The sequence below is a fragment of the Euphorbia lathyris genome, chromosome 4 (assembly GCF_963576675.1).
Source record: "Euphorbia lathyris chromosome 4, ddEupLath1.1, whole genome shotgun sequence".
Classification (NCBI taxonomy): domain Eukaryota; kingdom Viridiplantae; phylum Streptophyta; class Magnoliopsida; order Malpighiales; family Euphorbiaceae; genus Euphorbia; species Euphorbia lathyris.
In genome coordinates this window covers 46816862-46835792 of record NC_088913.1, presented here as the reverse complement: position 1 = coordinate 46835792, position 18931 = coordinate 46816862, and positions in this window count along the sequence as shown.

Genomic DNA, 18931 nt, shown 5'->3' with positions numbered 1-18931 from the left:
TAGAGGCAGACTTATTGTCTAACCAAATGAGGCAAAGATTCCAAGTTGACCAGGGGACAAGCTGTTTGGAGCTTCTGCTTCTCTCCTTATTTGGTGATGCATTGTAAGTTGAACAAAGTCAACATTTGATCTTGTCTCTTATGCCTTGATCTTCTGTCTTCCGAAATGATTCTTCATTTAGGCATGGCTTTGTGCTTCTGGATCCTTCTTGCTATTGGGCTGAAATTGATCCTTGGGCCTATGATCCATTCTTAAGGCATTTGATTACTTCTTTCATACTTACACTTTAATTAAACATACACTTCAACAAACACATTAGTCCAAATAAATCAACATTTAATTTTAATATGTTATTAATTATGAGAATGTTCAGTTCTTTAAATATTTTTGTCATAATCAAAATTAGTGTGGAAATTGTGTTTCAACAAACTCCCCCATTTTGATGTTGGTAAAAATTTAGATGTTAAGAACAATATTATTAATCTCCCCTATAATAGATGGACTTACTTTGCTTCAGGATTCTCCCTCGTAAGGGTTGAGCTACCGAAAAATGATTTTACTTAAGATTGACAAGATGTTAGACGTTGAATGTTCTATAGTAAAATTAAGTTTAGAGTCAGAAGCATGTTGATCAGAGTGAAATATATCAAGGGAATGAAATATTATAATGATGCTGAGATATTGTCCTTGTGATAAAAAGAATTAAGGAATCAAGGTTATATTGATAGGATATCAGAGTTAAGTTGTAATGTCCTTAGTATCATTTATGTATCATAGCATTTTAAGTCTTAGAGCATCTTATATATCCGAGCATCTGAGTTTAAGTACTCAGAGTGTTTGTCCTTTGATTTATTTTTGTTTAAGTGTTGGTTGATCATAGCAGATTGCTTATACAATGAAGGATATTAAGTCAAAATGAAAGAGATGTATCAGAAGCAATATTGGAAAAGATAGGAGTATATATACACATATCTCCGCATACAACAAGCAAGACTTAATAGTCTATAAGCACAAAATAAAGCTAAGCAATACAAGTTCATATCTACTTAGGTGGGTTAAGGTTAACTTGAACTATGCTAGACTTTTTAGGTTTCGATGGAAGTTGTTACTGAGTTGTTGTTACTGAAGCTTGTCCCCCAGAGGTTGCGGCCTTGTCTTGTTTGGCTTTTTTTTCAGCCTCAGAGGTTTTCTCCCCTTTTTCCAGCATCAGTTATGGGGAAGGAACCATGTGGAGAGCCATGTCCATCAAAACTTCTGGAGTTGAGCTGTTCAGTATAGGTTTGAAGCTTCTAGGAGCTTTGGTTCAGGCCGTTGAAAATTGCAGGACCAGCACGAGTAGATTCCGGAGGCATAGCACCAGAGTTGCACATGTTGTTGATGAGAAATTGAAAAGCTTTGGATCTTCAAACGACGCAATAAGCAAGAGAAGCAATGTAATTTTGGTGGATGCTCAAGAGTGCATGGTCCAAAATTCGATTTTGATTGGCCAGGGTCTACACATGCTTGATGTATCAGCATTTTGCTTATATATAACAAAGGCCTTCCTGTCCAATGTCTCCATTGCACTTCTATTAATATTCAGAAGGCGTATGGATTTTACAAGTTGATCAACAGCAGAAGTTGTACTGAACCAAGTTGTTGCTGGACCTTAATCAACTCTGTGTTCATCTGCTAGAATTGAGAAGATATGCGTTCAGTGAAGGCATATTTGTTGGGAGAGCTCAAATATTGGCTTCATGTAGAACCATGTGTTGGATCATCATGAGTTGTAACGTCGCCATTCGATCAGCAAATGTGTGGGAGCCTTGCTAAGAGACTAAAGCAGCAACTGTGTTAAGAAGTGATTTGATACTTGACATTTCATTCAACAGTTGTAGAGTCTCGCTCAAAGGATTTGGCTCAGGAGATGGAGCAGATGGGGTGGAGGCAGAGGCAGAGGCATGAGACTTAGCCATGTCAGCCACAAGAGCAAAAGCAGCTTCCAGTATCTTCTTCCCTTTAGTAGTGGCATTGAGGAATGAGGGAGAAGAAAATTGTTGTTAGACATCTTTAGTAGAAGTTTGGTTCTGGATAGGTTCAGTGCCAGTCTCAGAGGCAGGTGCCTTAGCCTGTTCTGGCAGTTTGGATGATGAAGGTGAATAAGTGTGAGGTGAAGTAAGATTAGATGGAGGAGTGGCATCCAAACTAGAAGCAGGAACATCAAAGTTGATGTTTTGAGAATATAATGGAGGTAGTGTTTTGAGCAGAGGCTAGAATTTCAGTGTCTTGGCCCAAGTTGAGTTCAGAGTCGGCTTGTTCCTTTGAGTTAGGAAGAGAGGCTTGTTTTTCTTTTATTGGCTCAACAACCGAATTGTTCTCAATAGAAATGGTTGGAAATGAAATATCAATAGTGGAAGGATCAATATTAGAATCTTGATCAGAAGTGGTGTCCTTTGCAAAACTGAATTGAACCTTGGCGCTTTTTCTTCTTGAAGCGTCTTTTGGGCTCAGCATGTTTAAGTTCAGAAGTTGGAGTGTTTGCTGGCTCATTTGGTGGTGTAGTTGATTTGGGAGGAGGTGGAGTTGGGGATTTTGGTGGTTGTGGTGTTGGAGATTTTTGAAGTCTAGAGGAGTTGCCTACATAGGCATTTGGAAGCTTGGCTTTGCTCAGGTTGAGCGTTTTCTTCAGAGCTGCAGCCTCCTCTGAAGTCATATCTCCTTTAGTGAGAGTTCGGTCCTACTCCTTTGCCTTCCCTTTGTCCTTAGATGACAAGTGTATGACCTTTTGAGAATTGTTGGAAAGAGGTGCTTAATAAATTGGAGTTACTTCAGCAGCTTTCTTATTTTGCTGAAGAAAGTGTGCATCTTCAGCAACTGCAATTATGAGTGGAGAAGCAGATATGCTTGATTTTGATAGAGGACTTCTTCTTAAAAGGCTGATCCTCAACAGGGATCTCAAAGCCACTTCCCTTTGAGGACTTACTGGTGTTATCAGTTTGGTTTGCCTCAGAATCATGTTCTTTAGAAGCAGTGATTCCCTCCGAGTTAGAGTTAGATTTGGAGGCACTAACCCTAACTTTCTTTGTTCATGTCCTTCTAGGAGACTTTGGAGATTTAGGAGTTTGATTTTTCTTAGCTCAACAACCTTTTGATGTGAGCAAGATAGACAAGATTGTGAGGCAAAACATTCATGGAAAAGGGCTACAAAGATCAAGTTTCCACAAAGAATGGGAGAAACAGGCAAAAATAACAGTTCACCAAGGATTCCTCTTGAACAGCTATAAAGAAGTGCAAAATAACATGTTCAGTAATAGAAATGGGTCGGACAGACACATTTCGGATAAACACACGGGCCAAGCAGGAACCAATGAGACAGTGAAACGTGGGAAACAACTTTTGTGCACCAAGATGAAAATGGATGGTTGTGATGTTATTGTTCTTTTGTATTTTGTCTTTAGTACCATTGTGCCCTTACTGTTTAGGGTTAAAACGTTGTCCTATAAATAGTTTATTTTGTGGTGGGTGAAAGCGATTCTTACCGGGAGCCACCTTTTTAGCTTTTCTTTCAAGTTTCTGTTTTTAGTTTATTTTGTGATCGAACATCCTGTTCACTCATGGAAATGAGTGAGTAGTTTATCTGTTGCTGGTCTAGCCAGCCATAAATGGTGATTATAAGTATTCCTTTTCTGTTAATGAAGCATCTTTGTCACTGAATGGCTACTAAATGGTATACTGAATGGTTTAGATAGTGATCAACTCTAAATGCTAATGACGAGGGATGACATGACCATGCTCCTAATTCATGGAAACAACCATTTAATGCATATTGTTTTGGATAGACATAAATATAACCATATGCTGAGGTTTCATTTATAAAGGCTCCTTGATCGTAATGTTGGAATAACTTAGCTCAAGGACACTTTGTTAAGAACTATTATTAGAATCCATGGAAAAAGGGACACATGACCTTAGTGATGTACGAAGGAGAGACTCAAGCCATGAACTTTAATGATGCATGTGTTGATAGATTAGTTATATGAGCAATTGCTATTTGGCATAGTGTTAGACCTGTAGCTATTCCAACCTGATATTTGATCAATTCTATTCCTGTTTTCTTGCTTTATTGCATGTTCACTATATCCACTTCAAATTTATTAAATCTAGCAATTAAGATAATACTTCTGACATTAACCCAATCCCTGTGGAAATGACACTTGGCTTTATACAACTACAACTGACCTAGTATACTTGCTAGTGTCCATCTAAAAGAGACCACCTTTCTTTTTCTTCCTTTCCCTTTCATTTTGGGTTCAGTATGAGCATCTTCCTCATTATCTTCAGCAGGTTACTGAACCTTGCTAAGGAGTTCAGAACCTCCATACCGATCTCTGTTCTAGAGGAGGATTCCTTGTCTACCAGTGAAATTTTATAGTGCTTGAGGATTTCAATAATGAAGGAGTCATAGAGGTACTGGACAGAGCACCTCTGAAGAGCAGCAACGAGGAAGATAGGCAGATTAAAGGGCTTGTTTTCCATCATATGCCAGAGGATGCACATCTCAAATCTGGACACAGAGTTTACTGAGCTCTTTTTGGGAAAGAGATAATTAACGATGAGGTAATGGCATTGATGGGGTGTTTGAGCCACAAAGGTGGCAATGACTTCAGCAGTGTATCCTTTCGGTATGCAATACCTGGTAGGAAAATCCTTCACATCCTTCTCATCACCTGGCCTTCTGAGTTTTGTTCCTTCATTCTTTAGGTCCAGAAGCTCAACTAGAAACTCAAGAGTGATGGTAATCTTCTTATGATTGACATTGGTCTAAAGAAAGTCACAGTTCTCTTTTGTCACTTTGAGGTTTTCATAGAACTCAATGACATGAGAATGATAAATAATGCTCAGAAGAGCAAAGAACTTGTCCCAATTTTGATGCTTGATCCATGTACAGAAGGGTTCAGCAGTCTTTAAGAATTTAGCAGAGAAATACCTAGACTTCTGGATTAAGGGTTCATCAATTTGGGGCAAGTCTGGGTAAACAGTCAGAGGAGTGTATTTGACTGGACCTTTTTGTTTTCTGTCTTTCTACTAGGTTTTCTTCTTCTGAGGTTGCTCCTTAGTTTCTTCCTAAGAGTTATTCTCCGTTGGGTTTTCAGCTGGGTTTTCCACACTTTCGTGGCTTTGACGGGGTGTTTGAGCCATAAAAGTTCCAATAACTTCACCAGTATAACCTTTTGGTATGCAATACCTTGTCGGGAAAGCCTTCACATCCTTCTCATACCTGGCCTTCCGAGTTCTGTTCCTTCATTCTTTAGGTCCAGAAGCTCAGCTAGAAACGCAAGAGTGATGGTGATCTTGTTGTGATTGACCTTGGTCTGAAGAAAGTCACAGTTCTCTTCTACCACCTTGAGATTTTCATAGAACTCAATGACTAGAGAAGGATAAATAATGCTCGGAAGAGCAAAGAACTTGTCCCATTTTTGCTGTTTGATCCATGTACATAATGAAAGAGCTTGAAAATGATTGAAACTCTCTTATTTTATTTTATTTTTCTCGAGTGGCATAAAAACTATTTCAGTAGCGGCTTTGCACTTTTTGCTAGAAGTTTGGCTTTTAAGTGATTGATGCAGTTGTTTGATTCTTTCGGTGCTCAAACAAGGAAAAAGATGGGTTAAATGTTAATGGGTTGAGAAAGAAAATTGGTTAATAGGCTCAAATGAGTTTTCTAAGGATTATGAAAAACAAGAATGGAAAAGAATTAGCCTAAATGGGATCATTTTATCATCTATCGTTCTTATACCGAAATAGATGTACTTAGCCCGGTATTTAGTGCAAACTCTGTGACTCAAGTAAAGCAAAAGATCTCAAAATTGTGAAGGAAATAGAACTCTTTTTGGCTCAAAATCTCTCACAACAATTTTGGGTTTATTTTATGCTTTTTGAGTTTCTTAAAATTTTTAAAGATCCGTCTGTATTGCCTTTTTAAGGTTAATTAACAAAATAACTCATAAGTTTTGAACTATTGAATTCGTTTTTGTTAGGTGTGAATCGATCCTTCGCATCGAGTTATTTATTTTTAATGATAAATAACGAAACTAAATTTTGGAGGTGGCAATAGGTTCGATTTAATCTTGAGCTATTTATTTATACACATACATATATATATTTTATTTATTTATTTATTATGTATTAAAAATTTATGAAATGATTAACAAAAATTATGAAACACATAAGAAACATACAAAATGTGCAATGATATAAAAACATAACAGAAAATTCAAAACATCAAAAAGAATTAGAACACTTGTGCGAGGGTGTCGCTACCCCTCCACGCGAACAAAATTTGTACTAATTCCAAAAGTACAAAACAAAAACATAAACGCAAATCAAACATGAAAAGAAAAAACCCCTTCTCGTTTTCCCTTCTATTTTATGCGACGTATATGCGACTCCATACGCCCTGTAAACTAGATTCACATCAAAATTAATTTTGGATATTATGGGGGTTTTCATTTTTTTTAATTATATATATATATATGTGTGTATCTTAGTTATCATTTAAAAAATAAAAGATGGAAAAATAGAAAAATGAAAATAAATATAAATATAATACATATGAACAATGGTTCGAGGAATTCAAACCGTCACTACGTTTATAGTTGGAATAGCTCGACTTTCTCGTGTTTGCGACTATTGTAGGGAGTCCACGTTGGAAACTGATGGATTTTAACCCTTATCATTTTGTAGAGTCACCGCTTGACCGAACTCTCTATTTTTGGATCATGGGTTTTGCTCGGTGTCAGTCGGGAAGACCCTAATTGTCTCTCCTACTGTTGACGATTTAACTAAGTCACTTGGTGGCCCAAATCCCTACAAAAAGCCTCATTATCGATAAAATGGGTTAAGATATCCTTAAGCAAGGAAGTTACCGTTTGGCCTTTCATATTGTTGGGAGGTTGGGCATTTTGTCCTCCTTGAGCATTTTGTGCTTGGCCTAGCCCGTGCTCGCTGAACTCGTGATTAAAACTAGATGGGGCCTCAATACATCATTATTATGGTGACGAGGCCTCCATCCATTAACTGTTATTGTTATTATGGTCATGTGAGTAAGAGTTTCGATTCGAATTGTACCTTTGATTACCTCCTATATAACTTACCATCTCAGCATCACCAGTGAAAGGACTACCGGCTTGACAGTCCCTATCGTGATGATCTCCACCACGATGATTAAACAACATGACCTGTGCACTTTTATTGAGGCTCATATGTTCTATTAAGGCGTCTAGTTTCTTATTCATTTCAGCCATGGAACTCTTTGGAGCCTCGTTTTCCATGGTGAACGTTTGGCGTCTCTAGGGTCCGACGAGCCGATCCTCTTGCCAATGGACACTCTTTCTAGCGAGCTCATTGATAAGCTCGTATGCATCACTTACCGACTTCCTAAAAAGGTTCCCACCTGCTGCAGAATCCACAGTTGCACGCTTAGTGGGAGTCAAATCGTGATAGAAAGTACTTACTAGATTGTGCTTTGGAATGTCGTGATGCAGACAACTCCAGAGCAATTTTTTGAATCGAGCCCAAGCTGTATGAAGGGTCTCGTATTCAAGTTGCTGAAAAGAGATGATGCCATTCCTCAACATAACCTTTTTGGAAGGCTAGAAGTAGTAGGAAAGAAAATCCTTTTCGAGCTCCTCCGTGTCGTGATAGATCCCTCTTCTAAGGATTGCAACCACTCCAATGCTTGTCCTGTTAAAGAAAAAGGAACTAACTTTAGACGAACAGCCTTGGATGGAGCACCGTTTTGCCGAGAAGTGTCGGCACACATAAGAAATTTATCTAAATGTTCGTTTGGATCTCCATGAAGCTCTCCTCCAAATTGGCCACTTTTATTGGATGAGCTGAATCATGCTTATCTTTATTTCATATGTGTTTCCCGGAATGGAATGGGAAAGATTCTGTTTCGGTTGTGTGGTCTATGGGGAGCTAAGATCTCCAACATTGTCCTTGTATCGTTGCCTCCTCCATTTTCGGAGTTGGTTGTTCTCGACATGTTGGTTCTCGTTGTTGACTTTGGCCATTCTTCCTCTTCTTATCTTATACAAAGTGCGTTCAATTTCGAGATCAATAGGAATAAGATTACCACCCCAGGATCAGGTGAACTTAAACTAGAAATGAATTTAACAAAAGAAAAATATTAACACATAAAAAGAATGATGTTAATGTATAAGTCTGTATATAAAAAAATTATTCACAAAAAATGCTTAGACTAACAATAAAACTTTTTGGTCTAATATTGCAAGAAAATAAATCCCTAACAATGGTGCCAATAACTTGATGAGTCCAGGAGGAACGATGCACTCGAGGTGATCCCTACTCCAATGTCACCTAAGAGATAAGTGTGCCCCATCGTTATCAAGTAATAAATCTGGTTAACTCCAGGTATCGAATCCATGGGATTTATACCCACAAGTATTAAGCTACTCAATTCTGTACGTTATCTAGGCGGTGAATACTTTAGCCTGGTTTGGTGACACATATAAACTACTCCTAAACTATAGGTGTGATAGTTTTTATTCATTTCGAACCCTTATAGGATGATACAGACGATGTTAAGTTACAACATGTGACAAACAATATTTCAGAATATATACGAGTAACAATTTACTCTTCCAAAGACGTCATATGTAAACCGACCAACTCCGTGAAGTACTTAGGTCGTGGTTCCCTCTTAAGGCGACTCTAATTCTTGGGTTCAAAAAATAGGGCCCCTACGTTTTCTTGCTCGTCAATTCCTATGGTTTCTGGGTTGTCAATTCTGGTAAGGCAACACCTATGTGAATCCTAATGGATTTTAGAGTTTCTAATCAACCTACATAATAATCAATTATGAGAATCAAAGTAAGGATTAAACAATAACAAGTATAGTGAAACTGAAAATTGTAATCATATATTATTGCTATGAAAAGTGTAAATGCGGAATATAACTAAATCTAGCACTTAGGAAGAGTACAAACTAGTTAACAAGGAAAAGGGGAAGAAGAATCAGCCCGTAAAACTAGTTAACCTGACTCAAGGTCGTCACTTCGGATTCAGAGGTGGAACTCTCGAGCTTGGGGAATGTGAATGGAACGTAACTTCGTCGGAGTAACGGGAGAATTACAACAAGCTCTCAAGGTGTAAGGATTTTATTACACAAAAACTAAATGTCTAATTGAGTGCCAAGCACTCCTATTTATACAGAACTCAATCTTGGGCACAATCGTAATATCATTTCTTTTCGGCCATTTCACACATAAAATGCTGAATTTTGGTCCCACACGGTGTTGGCTTGCTTCTGGCCCAAATTGGGTGCATTTCAACTATCAAAGAGCTCTTCTATGCTCCCCACACGTCGTGTGGGACAGCCACACTGCGTGTGGGATGCCTATTGACTAGGGAACATATCTGAATATGTCTCTATTGACTGTCATCTTGTCCCTTTCACACCCACACACCATGTGGGACTCAGGAATAGAATTTTCTTCATTTCACATGGCGTGTAATGCGTCGCTTCATTACTTTTTGTATGTCTCTTTCATCTTGTGTGCATTTCTTAAGCCTCTAAAATACAAGGGTTAATACACATATTTGCCCCTGTGTTTTTTCGAAAAAACAGATTTGCCCTTAAATTAAATAAACCCACAAAACTATCCCTGAATTTTTCACAAACCTACAATTATACCCTAATCTAACAGAGCTGTTAAACGGCGTTCACATCAAACCTGCTTGTCTCCAGAAAAACTTCAGAAAAGAACAACCAATCACAAACAGAAAAAATATGCACATTCAATCTCGATTAAAAGCAAGTTAGAAGAACAGATTGGTCAAAATTCATTTTCATAAAAGCTCAATCAACCTAATAAAACGGCGTCTAAACCTCCTAATTAATCCAAAAGCAATAGCAATAGAAAACAATAAGAAACCAAATGAATTTTGATTGTCGTCATCCAATTTTTTTGGAGACAAGAAGGTTTGATGTCATCGCCGTTTAGTAGCTCTGTTAGTTTAGGGTATAATTGCAGGTTTATGGAAAATTCAAGGATAGTTTTGTGTGTTTATTTGATTTAAGGGCAAATCTGTTTTTCCGCGAAAACACAGGGGCAAATATGTGTATTAACCCAAAATACAACCATTGAACTTGAGATTATTTTATTTATTTATTGCTTTATTTATAATGAAACGAGATTCAAAATGATTAAAATTAACTAAAAGTACACATTTTATTACATCTCATTGATTTATTGAAATATGCAAAAAAAAACTAAACATTAAACGACATTATTAGCTCAAAAATAAACCTTAATTCACCCTAAAAAGCGATAAAACGTCCCTATCAGTAGCTCAACCCTTATGGAAGATATTGTTGAAACCCACTTTGATGAAGTTTTTTATTATGGGAAAAATAAATATTTTTTTAAAAAAAAAAAATCTTTATTAACAAATCAATGTGTTAAAATTCAGATTTAAATCAATGTGCTTTTATTTTTTAACAAATTGTTTAAGTGTCTATATACATATTTGAAGCAATAGACAAATAAAAAGGCCTTAATAAAATTAAAGGCCCAAGTCCAAACCGTTCAAAATCTAGAAGTAGAAGCCCACCCGAAAGTCAAAGAGAAGACTTCCCATTTCTGGTAAAATTTCAGAAGACAGAAGACTGTCAGACAACCCATCCCTCTCGACAATCACAAATCAGGAAATGCGCAGTTTGTACGTTTGCAAGTTCAAGATTCAGAAACTGATAATTAGACATAAGTCTCAACGGTCAACTGGCCTCTGAATTGTAGAACAGTTATTTCTTGAATTGGCCAAGTTAGAAGCTCCAGAGAAGAATAGAAGTTCTGTCTTCACAACGGCTATCTTCTAATTCAAACGGCAAGTTTGAATGCTCCACCTATAAAAGCCAAGCTCAAGTTTCATTTTCATAATTGATCGTCAAGCAAAAAAGGGACATATTGCAAAAGTGAAAAACAAGAGCAAAGTACCAATACACAATCATTTTCATATTTGTGTAATCATACTTAGAGAGATTTAAATTTCCTTTTGAAACCTTTTCTGTTGTAAAATCAGAAACTCTGTTATTGCTTTGGTTATAGGCAAGTAACAAGAGAGTGATAGTTGAGTGTTGTAGTAAAGACGGTACTTTACACAAGCTTAGTCTATTTGTGCAAAAGGTTTGTGCTCTACATGTGAGAAAGTTCTTTAGTGGATTAAAGCTCAGAAAAAGCAATTTTAAGGACTGGATGTAGGTAAAAGGCCGAACCAATATAAATATGTCGAGTAACTTCTTTCCACCTTATTGCATTTTATTGCTTCTGAATATTACATGCTCTAAATATTTATCTCACATTGATCACCTTGAATATACTACACATAACATATATCATCTAACTAAGAGATCTTCAGAAGCTCTGGTAAAATAGCTATCTTTTGAGTGCAAGTAACAGAAGCAGAATCAATCTCAGTAGACTGAAAGCTCAGTAGTCTGAAGTTTCCTCTGATTCTGAAGATTTGTCTCTATGCTAAAATTACCCACTAGTTTTATTCACCCGCCTTTTAAAACTATATCCACCTAATTAGGGACTAACAAATATCCCTAGAACTTTTTTGCATGCCCACTGGGACCTAAGACCATCTTTCACAATAATTTTCACATGTCACACTTGCCCCACTTTAGCTATCACCACAATTAATTACTCTAAAGCTAACAATTTTTGGCACACCTAGTTGACCTAAAACATTCAGTTTCTGTTTTGTTTCGTGTCATCCAGTAGATCCTTACAGTTTTGTTTTTATCATCCATAACGCTAAAAATTTTGGCACAAACTGTAGGACCTAAGAATGTAGTCATTCGGTTTTGTTCTCGTGTCTCTTTTTTTACATATCATTTTCGAAAACTTTTGCTATTTCACACAAATAGTTATTTGCGATTTTTTCCGTCTAAAATACTATCATAGATTCTTACCAAATCCTACCTAGCTGCTTACCTTCCATTTTTTGCATCACTCTTCTATCAGTGTTTCAGTCACAGACATTATCTCTTTATATCGAATCCCAAATTCCGTACACACCCAATTTTAATTAACGTTCTAGATTGTCATAACAATTAAGAATGACTTTTGTCCCTACCTATTCATGAAAAATGCCTTCGAAGAAGAACGACGGTAAGGACCTACCTCCACACGAGGATGAGAATCAAAGCGCTAATTCTGAAGGTCTACTCAAAGGAATTGTTGTTGAAAATGTTCAGAACGTCGAAGGCATTAGACATCCTCCATGAATCAACCTAATTGCAGAAGAAGAATGAGGGAATTCACCAACAATCAAATCAAATCCTCGAGAATGTTGACAAACTTATGGCCAAGTTTTCGCAACTCATGGGAGTGCATAATGGGACCCTCACAATCACTCGTAGGATCCCAATTACTGAAGAAAGAATTGTTGATCTCACAGAAGAAGTTAACAAACTCCTAGAGATATGTGCAAAAAATGTTTCATAGAGAATAACTTCTCAAATTGAGCAAGAAATCCAAAGGGAAGAAAATTCCCAATGTGAGAGATACGTTCCTCAACGGTCACTTGGAAAATTCCCGATTCAATGAGTGTGGCGATCGAAGAAGCCTAAAATATGTCTCAATTCCCACATCATTCAATTATATTAGGTCACAACGTGACCTAACAATCACCTCGATGATTATGGTCACAATAGTAATGCTCGTAGTTTGGGGGGCAATGGTTGAGGTCGTGATTTCACCACTATCCAAACATCCACAGTACAACCTGAACCCAGGGTTGAAGTTGAAGATAGGCAAAGAATTAGTAACATTGTACAAGAGATTTACGGACCTGTCGTTCATGAAGTATACCGCACTAAATTTTACAAAGCTTTTTCTAACGATTTGACCCATTGCATCTATTTCCATGCAGTTTTAGAATTCCAGATTCTTTAGTTTCAGGCGAAAAAGGACAGTCCACTATGGAACACATCGTTCGTTTCACATTTCAATGTATCAAATTAAGGGCAAAAAAATTTTTGACATGTTACGGCCTCGCTTATTCTCCAGATCACTTACAGGCACCCGAGGTATACATTACTGAATTATTTAGGATGGTCCAATGCTAAGATGATGAAACCTCCATAAATAGATTTAACAAAATCAAGCACCGTTGTCGTGTAAATATTTCTGAAATTGAAATTTGTGAAAATTTCTCAACGTGGTTTATATTTGATCATCGTAAAAAAATCCAATGCGTTGATTTTCGCAATTACTATGAACTCGTTGCTAAGGTTTCCGAGTATGAGGAAGTCATGCACGAAGATCATCACCATAAAAATGGTATCGTAGGTAGTTCTCATCAAGATGAACCCATGAAGTAGCTATAGTCGACTTGACTAGTGCAAGTTCACATGTATGCCCTATATTAGCAAAAAATTCAAAAGTCTCAGAATTAGTTAAGAGTTATGTAAATGTTCAGTGTAACATTTAATAGTTCGAAAATTGAGGGCATTTTTTATTATTTGTTAAAGAAGGAATTCATTACGTTACCTCATGGTCATGTTATTCCAACTAAGGAAGATGTGCACGATAGGGATTATTTCAAATATCATGACATTATAGTCATAGTACCCAAGCTTGTTTTGGTTTTAAGAATATCGTGTAGGACCGAATTAATAAAGGCATGGTAAAATTCTCCGAGAAGAAAGAAAGCAGGCAAATTGATGACGATTTGTTCCCAACTGTTGTTATGGTTAATACTACATCCATCGAAGTAGAGCCATATAAGCGAACTACTCCTCAAATAGACAACCGTAAAAAGCTCACCGACACCCAAAAACACGACAACTTTGGGTACATAAAGGAATTGTGCCAGCTTTGGCAACATCGAGGAAAATGAGGAGAAGCCAAAGAAAAAACAAAATACGAGAAACAAAAAATAATAACGGTGAATATAAAAATAAAGTCGACCACATTTTCTTACTCCTTCAGCCCATGTACCACTAGGAAAATGGCTTGTGAATCGCCATAAAAGAAATCCCCACAACCTCTCTCTAAAAACGTAAAAAGAAGAATAAGAAAAAGAGAGGCAAAAAAAGAAATAAAAATAAAGCGATGGGGCAGTTTGACGCCCAATACGAATTTGGTTAGTTCGTTCATTTTTAATTTGCATTTTTCATTATCTTAATCGATTTTATTTTCCGTAAGTAGCTCATTATTATTAATTCAAATGAGAAATTATGTTTGATTTGCTCAAAACATGTAAAAAAAATTTGGACAAAAAAATATATAAAAAATTATAAATTCATAAAACCAAAGTCCAAAAAACAAATAAGTTTGAAGGTTATCACTTGACTAGCAAGTAAATTCACAATAGGGCTCAAAATTTACCGTCGTCAGCTGCATACGCTCCACAAAAGTAGAGCTGGGAGTAACCTTCTATTTATTAAAGTCCGAAGCTACAAAATCAGGCATTAGCAGCAAAATATGCAATTGGCGGGTAAAATTTTACATCAAACTTGTGCAAACCTTTGACTGCCATTTGTAATATTCAATTAGGAAAGTGAGTAAAAAAATCAAAAGGGGGCAACAAAAAATAGAGAAAAACAGAATATCCGTAAAAGAAACCAAAAAAACAGAACAAGAATAATTTTGAGTTTTCATACTAGAGATCATGCAAACTCAAAATTGACACCGCATTCCTTTTTCATATTTATTTCTTAAACTCATCGATGGGCCTCTAGCAGAGCGGTAAATTATGTGTGTGTGTTACGGTTATGATCTCTCTACGTGCTTTAACTCTACTGGACACTACGTAGGGGCAAGTGTACCCCGTCGTTATCAAGTAATAAATCCGGTTAAGTCTGGGTATCGAATCTATGGGATTTATACCTATAAGTATTAAAATATTCGGTTCTATACGTTATCTAAGCCGGTAAATACTTTAGACTTGAGTTGGGTGACAACTATAGACTACTCCTAAACTATGGGTGAGACAATTTTCATGTATTCCAAGCCCTTATGGAGTGATGCGGATAATGATAAGTTATAACATATGACAAACAACTCGGAACATATACGATTAATAATTTACTCTTGCAAAGACGACTATCTAAAGAACGAACAACTCCGTGAGGTTCTTAGGTCGTGATTTCCTCTTAAGGCAACTCTAACTCTTAGGATCAGAAACTAGGGCCCGTAAGTTCCGTGGCTCGTCAATTCCTATGGTTTCCGGATTGTCAACTCCGGTAAGGCAACGCCTATATGAATCCTAATAGATTTCGGAGCTCGTAAGCGACCTACACAATAATCAATTATAAGTATCAAAGCAAGTAATAAAGAATAACACGTATAGTGAACTGAAATGGTAAATCATATATTATAAATATGGAGCGCGAAAAATACGAAATACAACCAAGCCTAGTACATAGAAAGAGTACAAGCTAATTAACAAGTAGAAAGGGAAGAAGAATCGACCCTTAGAACTAGCTAACCGGACTCAAAGTCGTCTCTTAGGACTTGGAGGTGGAACTATCGAACTTGGTGGATGTGGATGGAACGGAATTTCGAAGGCATGACGGGAGGAATACACAAGCTCTCAAGGTGTAAGGAACTTTAGTACATAGAAAATTGAATGCCTAAATAAGTGACAAGCACTGCTATTTATACACAAATGAAACTTGGGGTAAAATCGTAATTACAAGAATCTCATATCTGTTCATTTTCTAAAGTTGAATTTAGAGCTCCACGTCGTGCAGCTCCTTTTCCACTATAGAGTTAGATTTTCACATCCTCAGCTTTTCACATCCTCTGCTCCTTTTCATGAGTCAACACGACGTGGATAATGTGGCACGTCGTGGAGGTGAACTTCTGACACTGGTACCTGTATTTAGGAGCCCGCGCGATGTTCTGATATCCTCGTGCCATCACATGGCACATCGTGGAGGAGGTGACACGTCGTGGAAGTGCGCTCCTGAACTTTGATGCTTCAAATTAGGACTCTGTGTGAAATGATCTCGTGCCAAACACCTCGTGCCACTGCCATGCTGACTAGGTAATTGCTTCTGCCCATTCGTTGACTGGCAATTCCGATTGACTTTGTCTTCTTCAAAGTGACACGTCGACCCACATTACTCGGCACGTCGTGGGAAAGATTTTTTATTCTTTTTACATGGCGTGCGTTTGTATCGTTTTGTCACCTCGGTGTGTCTCGTGTGCCTTCTTCTTTCCGGCAAAGTGAAATTACAAAACCCGAGATCATCTGGTTTTATGAATTTTTAAAGTAAAGACGAGGGTTGGAACACGAATTTTAAACAAGAGGGTGTTTTTTTATTTTACCTCGTTGATTTATTGAATTTATACTAAAATTAAACCTAAAGCATTGTTATTGATCCCGAAATGAATCGTATTCCTCCCTAAAAGATAGGGATAAAACGTCCCTATCACTCGTATCCTAATACTCTTCCAAAAATCCATCATCTTTCCCAAATCTCCAAATTCAAATTTGTCAATTTCATACATGCAAATTTTTGGCAAAAGCAAGTTTCAAATTTGGAATCGTGAAATCGAAGCATTCAGCCATCAAACCAAGTCACACAAACCTCTCTTAGAAAGGTTTTAATAAGTTCTAATGGTGATTTTGAGTCAAAGAATCAAAGATTAAAAAACCTCAAATTTCAAGCTTCTATGGCCGAAAACCCCAATTTGCAGGCATAACAACTTTCAATCTAGCAACATAATGGATTAGAGAAGATAAAAAAGACAAACATGCTCATTACGATGATCGTTATTGAGATAAGAGTGCTTCTGTCAATTTGTTCTTCTTGCTTGAGGAAGGAAATGAGAGGGAAGGGAAAGAGTTCTGTTTAATTTGAAAGTCTTAAGTGGTTAGGAGTGTGTGAGGGATTTAAAGTTTTCCTTTTAGGGGTTTAAATTTTTTTTTTAAAAACTTTCTTTTTGTGCAATTTTCCATCCTCGATGCTTAATTACACAAAAAAAGGGGCAATTATGGTACACATTAAAAGCATATGGTAATTTTTATCATATGGTTTTATTCATAAAATAAAATGAAATTGAAATATAAAATAAAAACAAATAAGAAATACAAAACAACAATAATAACAATAAAAAAGAAGTTATAAAGTTTAGTTTAGTTCCTATTTTTGAGCTAAGTGCAACCCATCACTTTGATGATTTTTCTGAGGCATCAAACATCAGGATCTTAGATTAAGACCATAGAGACCTGAAACTATACATTTCAAGGTTTCCAAGGACTATTTATGGAGCTCCAACCGATCAGTGGTGAAGAAGATATGAATTTTTGAACTTGAAGCACAAAACGCACAAGGCATTACGGGATTGGCTATTTATTGCAAAGCATTTTTGCAGTCACTCTCCATATTTTTTTGCCATATTTTTCTCTTGTAAACAGAGCATAATGTCAATTAAGTTAGTGGAGAGTGAAGTGAGCTAATTATTAGGGAGATTTGACTTAGTGGATGTTGATTTTCTTGCCCACCAAGCTCATTTTCCCTATAAATAGAAGGCATTATCTTCCTTCTACACACTTAATCAGCCAACAAACCAACAACATAACACACAACTCTATCAAAACAAATAACTTCCCTATTAAGTCCCTTTTAGTAGCCAATTCTGTGCTTCCTTTCTTTCCAACCTCAAACGATCATTTAACTTAAATTTCTGTTTCTTATCAAACTGTGTTGGTCAACCTATTTTGCCTAATTGTTTACCTACCTTATACTACTATTGTTTGAATGTTTTTAGCTCTAAAATTGGACTACATAACCATCTTCAATTCTCACTTTTTATTTCTCCAAAACTAGTCCAGAATCTCATAGTTTTGAGTCTTCAAAGTTTGTCAAAAATTCAGTTTTTTTGACCAAGTAACAGAGTGTTTTTGAGCTATCCTTTTTCAAAACTCTTTTCACTTCCTTCCAAACCTACTTTAAGTCTAATTTTTGTACGACCACATATCCAACATGCCAAATTGAATTTTTTGTTTTTACACAGTCCAAATCTCTACCAGCAAATTCAGAATTCCTCAAGTTTTCTGAACCCCAAAATCTGTCATTTTCATAGCTCTGTTTGCTGTCCTTCTCCAAAAATCTTTTCACTTCCTTCCAGCACTACTTTGAGTCTGATTTTTGTGTGACTACATTTCCAACATCCCAAATTAAATTTTTGTTTTATAAAGTCCAAATCTCTACAAGAAAATCCAGGATTCCTGAAGTTTTCTAAACCCTAAAATCTGACATTTTTATGCTCTGTTATGCTGGAATTTTCTTAAGTTCTTGTTTCTAAACTCGATTACTAATCTCTCTACATCAATACGATACAATTCTGCTCCTTGAATTCATGGTTCACTTCAACGATCAAGACGATAAACCAAGTTTGTTCGTTTAATTTCGATTCATACATATTCATTGTTGTTATTCCTTTAGCTACAATTTCAATTCTGCAACTTCTATTCCAATTACGTAATTTTATTACGTGAGTTACGCGATCTTCGTTGTAATTATTGATTTATTTCCACTTTGTAAGCAAAGACATTACAATAAATCAATAAAAGAAAAATTAAAAAAGAAAATTAAAAAAATCTCTCCATATTGATTTTTTAAGCTTTTTCGTGAATGATTGTCAATTAGTAAATTGTTTATAATAGCACTAAATCCCGAAAATGGACTTTTTCTCAATCCTTGAGTGTGTTGTCAATCATTCTGTTAGAAGTCACCCCTTTAGTCTCAATTTATTCATTAAATCCATTTAATTATTAAGAATTAACTTCTTTAGCACATCCGCAATTTTCCTTCCCTCACCCGTTAAGGTTGAAATTAGAATATTTTGAAAATATCGCTAACAATATGAATATTGAAATTAATTGAAATTATTTTATTCCCATA